The following is a 9,437-nucleotide window of genomic DNA, read 5'->3' on the forward strand; positions in this document are numbered from 1 at the left end:
GGGGCCATTTGCTTGGTAGATTTTATTCCAGTGTTTCACTTTTAGAAGATATTTGCTTTTGCTGGATAGATGTGTCTCTTCGAGGCAGCAGAAAGATGAATCTTGATTTTTGATCCAACTTATGAGCCTACCTTGTTTAATTGGAGAATTATTTCCATTAATGTTGAGTGTTTGGATTGTGAGATGATTGTTTGATCCTTTCATTATTGCTATCTTGTTAAAAGCTGTGCCTTGGGCTGGGATATAGCCTAGTGGCAAGAGTGCCTGCCTCGGATACACGAGGCCCTAGGTTCGATTCCCCAGCACCACATATACAGAAAACGGCCAGAAGCGGCGCTGTGGCTCAAGTGGCAGAGTGCTAGCCTTGAGCGGGAAGAAGCCAGGGACGGTGCTCAGGCCCTGAGTCCAAGGCCCAGGACTGGCCAAAAAAAAAAAAAAAAAAAAGCTGTGTCTTCCCAATTCTTGATCTAATATTCTGGTTTTCTATTTAGGGTTCATTTATCTGTCTGTATTGTGATCTTGATTATTTTCCATGTGTAGTACATCCTTTTGGATTTTTTGCAAAGCTGGTTTGGTTAAGATATATTGTTTCAATTTTTCCTTACTGTGGAAGACTTAAATTTGACCTTCGGCTATGAATGACAGTTTAGTTGGGTACAGTATTCTTGGTTGATGCTTATTTTTCTTTGGGGTGTGGCATGCCTCATTCCAGGTTCTCATTGCTTTCATGGTCTCTGCTGAGAAGTCTGGGGTAAATCTGATTGGTTTTATTTTATATGTGATTACTTTCTTCTACCTAGCAGCTTTAAGGATTCTCTCCTTGGACTCTGTTGATCCTTTTTTTTATCACAATGTGTGGGTCGAATGTCCTATTCTGGCCTGGTCAGTTTGGTGTTCTGAATGCTTCTTGTATTTGGATAAGCCTATCCTTCTGGATTTGGGGGTAGTTCTCAGCTAATATTCTGTTAAATAAGTAGCCTCTTCCATTGACTTCTTTCTCCAGGTTTTCCTCCACACCTATTAGCCTTAAATTGGGCTTTCTTATTGTATATTGGAGCTCCTGGAGTGATCTGTTTTGCCGATTGGATTGGTTTTGTATTTTTTTTTTTTTTTGGTCTTTTTCCATAGATTCTAGGGAATCTTCATCTCCTAAGATTTGATCCTCTGTTTCATCTAGTTTGCTCTATAGGCTATCTACTTGATTTTGAATCTCCCATCTGACTGGTCTTTCTTGATGGTTTCAATGTCTTTACTATAATTTTCTCAGATCCTGTATGGACTTCTTTACTTCATTAATTTGGTTCTGAGTGCTGTCTCTCAAATCTTTTAGCTGGGTAGCTATCTTTTCACTGGACTCTTGAAGTTCAATTATCTTTCTATTTGTGGAGGCCGTGAAATCCTCTCCTAATTTTTGGTTTGCCTCCTCACACCGTACAATAGTTGTCTGAAGAGATTTAAACTTTTCATTTAACATTTTTATCAGTAGAGTTTGTAGTGCATTTTGAGGGTTCTCTTCTAGGTTGACTGTTCTGCTTCCCACTTTTGAGTGGGAGATGAGATTCCCTGGCTTGACATCTTTCTTGTGCTTTTTCTGCCCATTTAGATTGGAAATGGAAAACTACAAGCACCTGTGAGCACCGATTAAGACCAAAAGCAGACCTTACCAAGCATTGTTATATAAATCTTAGAAATTCACAATTATATACAGATAATATAAAATCAAATTTGGTGTCCCCAATCAATGCAATTTTAATATAACAACAAACCCTGAGCCCTCTATTCAGTAGTTATTATTTACTGTTATAACCCTATAAGAAATTTTTCCTCTTATATTTAGTTCTTCTTGGACTGGTGGGATTTCTCTATGAACCCCTTTGGCTCACTCGGATTGAATAGGGATACCCTCAATCAGATAACCAGGGGCTCACTGGAGTCTGGAGGTCCTGGAAGTAAATTTGGGAGGGTAAGTTAGGGGTAGAGAGAAAAATAGAGTAAAATGAATAGGGAATGATTTTGGTTTAGTTTCATTGAAGTGAAAAGGTGGAGAAGATTAGAATTGGTCAAAAGAACAAGGATAAAATGATAGAAAATGGAGAGTCAACAGAAAAGAGTAAAGGTGTTAGTCAAAGGAATGTAATTTTAAAGAAAGAAAATGTGAAAAGACAAAGAAATTATAAAGGAAAACAAACACACTTAACAAAAAAAAATTACCAAAAAAATTCCCAATAAAACAAATAAAAAACAGAAAACAAACAACAACTCAAAAATGAAAAATAAAAAGTTTTAAAAAATGTTTTAAAAAACGGAGTTTTCCTTGTTTGGGTGGGCTCTTTCCAGTCTCTGGTTTCCTTGCGATGTCTACAGTCTACCTTCCTGCTTCTTGGCTGGTTTGATTTGCTTTCACCTTGTAGGGGGTTGATCTGCTCTGACCCTCCTCCCCTGTTAGTTAAATCCTGTGGCTCCGTGGTTTGCACAGCTTGCAGGTAGGACTTGGGTGTCCTCTGTAGTTGGGGGGATGCTAAACAGTCTGTGGAACCGTGGCTCCTCCCATCTGCTGTCAGGCCTCTGCCTTTAATGCCTGGCTCTGAATAGGCTGTGGGCTCAGCAGGGCCGGGAACCTCAGACATGGTTTACCTGGCTGAGAGCTGCTTGCCCCAGGGGAGGTTCCTCCCTCCTGTGTAGGGTGACCTTCTCCTGGATAGAGCTGTCTGTGGAATTCAGCTTTGTTTGGTGGTGGGGGTTGGGATTTGGGTGTCCTCTGTAAAGGGTCTGTTTATGTCTTGGGAACTGTTTATTCTCCCTTCTTATTGTTCCCTGCGGCTGGAAGCTGTTCACTGCTTTCAGTTTGATTTTAGAATTTCTGGCTGCTAGAGAGTCCACAGCGGTCGTGTTGGTGGGGCAAAGCAAGGCGGGGTACCTCTGGCTGAGTTTATCTCAGTCTGTGAGCCCTGGGCTGGGGGTGAGCTTCCTGCATGTGTGGTGGGACATTGTCCTAGGTGGAGCAGGCTCTCACCGTTCAGTCACTCTTGCCCTTTTCAAAGATGACTCCTTCATCCTTGCTTTCCCCTGGCCTCCTTTATAGTTCAGTCTGGTCTGACTGGGTCTATGCCAGAATCAAAGATGGAGCTTTGCTCTGGCAGTGAAGGAAGGGCTGCCTTCCAGATGCTGCTCTGTTGGCATGAGTGAGAATGTCTTTCGTGGGGTACTCGTGCTTTCTCTGTGATTTCGGCCCATCCATGCTCAGCCTGCAATCTGCATCTGTCTGCTGATGTCTGGAGGATTTCTTCCTGGTCGCCACTGTGTGCTTTAGGTGTGTGGTGTGCCGGGTGCTGTACTGGTACCAGCACTGGTGTGGTGGCAAGATGCTGCCCAGTGCTCAAATCTGTGTTTTCAAGATAGCAAAATCAATTTTTCCTTTCTGGCCAGAATCCCTATATTGTTATAACTTACTTGGGCTGTTTTTCTATGAGTAAAAGTTTCTCTGGAGTGGTAAAAATGGGAGCTTATCTAGGGCTCTGCGGCTTCTCTGCCATCTTCCCAGAAGTCCTATTTAACATTTTTCTTAGGCTGTTTAACATCGGTGTGACACATATTATGGAAAATATATATTGGTTCTGTAGATTTGTGAAAAACCTCAGTTATATTCCTAATCATATATTCATATGTTGAGAAATAAAGACACTCGAAAAAACTAGGAATAAATTAGGGTAATATTTTGCATATAGTGGCAAGTAATGATCTATTTTCTCTTTTATCTGACAGTGCTTTAAGTTTTAAACCTGTGATGACATCTGAGAGAAAGATGGCTGCAAGTTTTGTATATTTCTGATTACAAAACTCAAGTGTGTACTAAAATGTACAGTCACCTTACAATACCTGAGAGCACTAACGTCATATGTACTAAAAGGAGGAAAAGGAATACCTTTGGGTTTCTCGCACATTGTATAAATTCATAGTGCATGTTAGTTTGCAAGCTCTGAAATCGTATTACAAGGATTAGACTTCCTTTATCTAAGAATACCAACTCAATTTTCATATTAAACTGTTTCCATTGTACCATTTTGCATGAAATCAGAAACAGGATTCTGATGTTTATTCTTCCACGCAGGAATATGTGTTCTTATGAGATAGGTTTAAAGGGACCAAACTGGAAAAGCAAAGATTTTATAATTTTCATAAAAATCTCAATAAAGCACTACTGATTGAGAAAGATGGAGTTTGAGAGATAAACTAAGCAAGTTCATGAAATAACATTGACATTGGATAGAAAGATTAAGTTTATTTGGATATTTTACATGCAGAATAAAATAAAGAAGTACATATGGAGTTCTGAAACTGTCAAGCTTGTTCATTTGAGGACTTGTTAAACAAAAATAACCAAGTATTAATGATTCAATAGTCACTGTGTTTTAAGTTATATGCAGCATAGTAAGGCTGGTATTCATTTCTTTCAAATCTGAAAAACTTTCGCATGTAATCTTTATTTTTCCAAAAACCCTTATACCCCAGTATTTCTGTAACATCCATCTTACCCCTGTAAGATTCATCGTTGGACACAATCATTGTTGGCTTCTATTCTATGCAGCATAATTTAAGTTTTAAATAAGAATATATTCCATAAAACTTGCAAATGTCTGATTATGAAGTTTTCTTCTACCTGAACGTTTGTTGCTGTTGCTGATTATCTGCTCTAAAATGGTAGTATCACTTTGAAAAGACCTCAGCAAACATCCCATTACAACTCAATATATAACTCAACTTCTCAGTGTCCTGGTAACACACAAAAGTAAAAAAGAAGACAAATTGCTATCATGATAATGAAAACTAAATCAGATGGTAATCAGCATTGCATGTAATCTCAATTGTATTTGACAAAGTGAGCGAAGGTAAAAAGTATTCAGTTGAATTTTCATTGAGTAGGCAAAACTGAGCTTTGACCTCAAGCAAAGGAAAACAAAGTTATACAATTAAAGTTATTTTTTCTAATATTTATTTTAGAGATAAACTAGATTCTAATTTTATTTGCCAATGTACAATTTGCACACATTCAGCTTGTTTGTTCATGATTGATGATTGTTCTTTTGTGGTACAATTCCTTCAGTTAGATAGGTAATCATTTGGATGTTTCTGCTAGAGATGGTTTTGAATCGTGATCCTCAAAAATATCACTCACCTAAGTATCAAGAATTTATGCCCAGCCAAATGACAATCTTGTGAGAAAATATCAATGCATATTTAAATAGCTAGATAAATAGATGACATATAACATGAAAGAGGAGCTATGAGGTAGATCATACAACAAAAGAATAAAATTCCTATCAATTTTATAAAATATATTTAACTAAACATCTAAAAATTAACATAGCTTAGATTTTAAAGTAACCCATTATTTTCATATATAAGATTTGTCTAGTGTAAAGTTCCAATACAACAGTACTTTAACCAAAATAGTTACCATTGAATGTCATCAATTGAATGTACAAATTCAATTTATTCCAATCACTTTGTATTCATATATAAAAATAGAGTATTGGAACCTGTTGAAATTGTTTTAAGAAAAGACTATGGGTGGTATGAGAGAATGAAGGAAGAAATAAGCACAATCAAAAAAAATTCAAGGTCATAATGTAAATTAATAAATATATGTTAATAAAATGTTCAAATATGAAATTAAATATATATAACAACAATATTAATTATTACATATTATTCATTGTGACTAATTTTCAAATACCATTTACAAATAAATCTTTTTCTTTTTCTTTTTCTTTTTTGCCAGTCTTGGTGCTTAAACTCAGGGACTGATCACTGTCCCTGGCTTCTTTTTGCTCAAGGCTAGCATTCTGCCAACTTGAGCCACAGCGCCACTTCTGGCCTTTTCCATATTTGTGGTGCTGAGGAATCGAACCTAGGGTTTCATGTACACAAGACAAGCACTTTACTACTAGGCCATATTCCCAACCCTTGTTTTTTAAAAATAAAACAAAATTATCTAAATTAGCTTGGGTCCTCAAACTACCATTTAATTAAATAGTAATACTCTAAGAATTTTTTATATAAAATTACATTCAACACAATTTTCTTTTTACAGTTTGATTTTTTGTCAAAATTATTCATGTGTATTTTTACTAACATATTTGCATAACACCCTTAGAAGGAAAGAATATTTAATTCTGATTATAGGTTTAGTTTCTACTAAGGCAAATATATTAATATTTGATGCAGATCAAAGTAGTTGATATGTTCTTAATATTTTGAGGATATATTAAAAGACAATTTTTATATTCCATATATCTTTTCATGTTTAATAATATAAGGTAATATTTTAGATGTGCTTTAAAGTATTCCAGATATGATTTCATTATGCTGACCTATAAAGAGTGGACTATGGGTGAATATCTCTATTTGGCTTCCATGGCTCATCATTAAGGGAGAAATAAACTTTAAGCAATCTGTAAGTTTTCAGGCATAAAGTGAATTTTCCTCATCAGAAGAGTGTCATGTTTGTTTAAAAAAATAAGAACTTGTAAATATTTGTTTACTCAAGAACACAAACAGTAGATAAATTTTTCAAATAAAACGCAAAAGTAAATCAAATAATCCAAAACACAATAACAAAAACTCACACTGTTATTTATTGCTTTGAACTTAATTTAGTCTTGCTATTGTTCAAACCTTTTACGTGTGGGATTTTTTCTGTGGGGGGGGGGCGTAAACTGTCTAGAATTGTCCTCAAGTAAATTGTCACTCGTCATTTGTGAAGAACAACTATATTTTCTTGGTGAGTCTCTTCTCTAGCTTATAGCGAGACCGCATGTTTTCTTTTTCTTTTTTTTGGGGGGGTAGGGGGCGGGAAGATACTTTTTATTATTATTTTTTTCTCCATTGCTGAATGCCCACAATGTGCTAAACAAATTAGACACAGTCCATGAACGGAAACCTCAAATGTAAAATATGACTGAAAGGAAGGTTGAGCTACACAGGATTGGATTTGGAACTTCATTTATCACTTGTCTCTTAATATTCTGATTTTTCAGATTTACATAAAAAACTAATTTCCAAAACCTCAATCATAAATAATTTTGTGGTAATAAAACCTAAATACACTTCCAAGAGTTCCTACATCAAGGGAAACCATATGAATCTCATATAAATTAGTGTAATTCTAACCCAGTGAGTTCAAGTTTCCAGAGACTGACATTTTCTCCCTCCCCTCTTTGGGACTAGGTTTTGTTGTCTTGTGTAGGACCAAACTCTGGATCCTTTGGTATTTACGTCTTGACAGCTGGGATTACAGAGGTGGATAGTTAACGCCAGCTCCAGAGATTGAGTTTGTAAAGGTTTTATTGAAAGTACATACTTAGGACTGATCCCTATAGCATAAAATACATGGGGCTGGCAAAAACAGTGGAGCATGAATCTGGTGTTTAGCTCTATTTCGTAGACTATCTTGCCCTTTTCTAGAAGGAAGGTTGCAGGGGCTGGGAATATGGACTAGTGGCAAGAGTGCTTGCCTCAATACATAAAGCCCTAGGTTCGATTAGTCAGCACCACATATATAGAAAATGACCAGAAGTAGCGCTGTGGCTCAAGTGGTAGAGTGCTGGCCTTGAGCAAAAAGAAGCCAGGGACAATACTCAGGCCCTGAGTTCAAGGCCCAGACCTGGCAAAAGAAAAAAAAATAAGAAAGAAAAGAAAGGAAGTCTGCATAGATGTGGATACTTAGCATATAATGATAAAATGACTGACTTCCGTATTCACTTATGTAAGTGTAACACTGAGTATAGTTGAGGGTACACAGAACCATTATAGTGATATTTTCATTTCTATATTCTGTAGAATGACTGAAGTAGATGTGAAAATTTTTACTGAAACTTTAGTGGATTGCATATGAACAAGTTTGGTATATGATATTCTCAACTGTAAGACATTAATTAATTATTCATTAAATGTTTTTTAAGTCACATACCCTTTACTATTATATACTGTTTCAATATTTTAACTTTATTTTTATTGTTAAAAACTCCAGATTATATAGATGAGCAAACTTTTGGAAAGTATATAATTATTTGTCTTTTAGATGTAATGAAATGCAAATGGGTTAAATATAAACAAATTTGTATGTCTCATCAATTCATTGTGTTAAAGTGAGCATAATTCCCTTAAATATAAGTATTTTGTAGTATATATCATCAATATACAATACTACTTCTTTATATTAATTACATACTACACTCATACACATGCACAACACAAGAGGCATATACAGCATATCTAATTCTGTTTCTATTCTAAAGGGCTCAACTGAAAACTAAAAGAAAAATGAGTAATTTAGTTTTTATCTTTGTATTTATAGAAACGGTTAACAATATTTGCTTTATTGTTTTTATTTTACAAATATATTTTTATTTACTTTGCTGTGCAAAGTCATAAAAGTTGTGATGAAACTAGTAGCCATCCTCATATTTTATTCACAAAATAAATAATTATTTAGGGAGTACATTTGCTTGATTTGCCACTAAGACATTACTGAATGGAATTATAATTAAAATGTGATGCTTCAATATAGCCAACCTTATAATGATTCTACTTCCATAGTAATGTCAATTACTCTATACTTATGATTTTGCAAACATTTAAAACTTGGAGGCATAATGATCCTGATAAAGTTTCATTCTAATATCACAAATTAAAAACAGAAGTCCAGAATAGTTATGTGTGTATCACCATAGCTAAATTGTTGACAGGGTCACAAGAACTTTTTCATAACTGGCCTTGAACCATGCAGGATCTTCCTATATTGCCTCCAGAACTGCTTGGACAAGCTTATGCATGTTAGCTAATATGCTTGCTTCTCATAACACTTATCTTGATTGCATTTCATGCGCCTATTACTTATTAAACTATTATTTTCTAAGAAAGTGACAGCTTTCCGACTGAATTTTCTTTATTCTCTTCAAATTCCCCAACTACCCATCTAGTAGATAAATTCTGTTTAATCTTCTAATATTTTAAAGATATTCAGTTATATACACTGGCCCAAAATAAACAATCTCAAGCTACATTTTCTGTGGTTTCTTTTGTTTTTTTTTCTTTTTAAATTTTTTATTGTCAAAGTGATGTACAGAGGGGTTACAGTTTCATATGTAGGATAGTATTATCTCCTCTCTAATTTTTCTTCCCCTATCCTCACTCCCCACTAACCCCCATGAGTTGTACAGTTGGTTTAAAGCATATAATTTTATAAATAATGTGGTTGCATTGGTTCATCTTTTATCCTTTTTCTCTCTGTTTTGATGTTCCCTTTCTCTTCCCTAGTTCTAATAAACATATATACAATTCACAGGGCATCAAAATCAGTTACATTGACATCAGGGGTAAACCATGGGGAAGAAAAACAATAAAAAAAAGCATAGTTTCACATGGCATGTTTAAAA

The sequence above is a fragment of the Perognathus longimembris genome, chromosome 11 (assembly GCF_023159225.1).
Source record: "Perognathus longimembris pacificus isolate PPM17 chromosome 11, ASM2315922v1, whole genome shotgun sequence".
Lineage (NCBI taxonomy): Eukaryota > Metazoa > Chordata > Mammalia > Rodentia > Heteromyidae > Perognathus > Perognathus longimembris.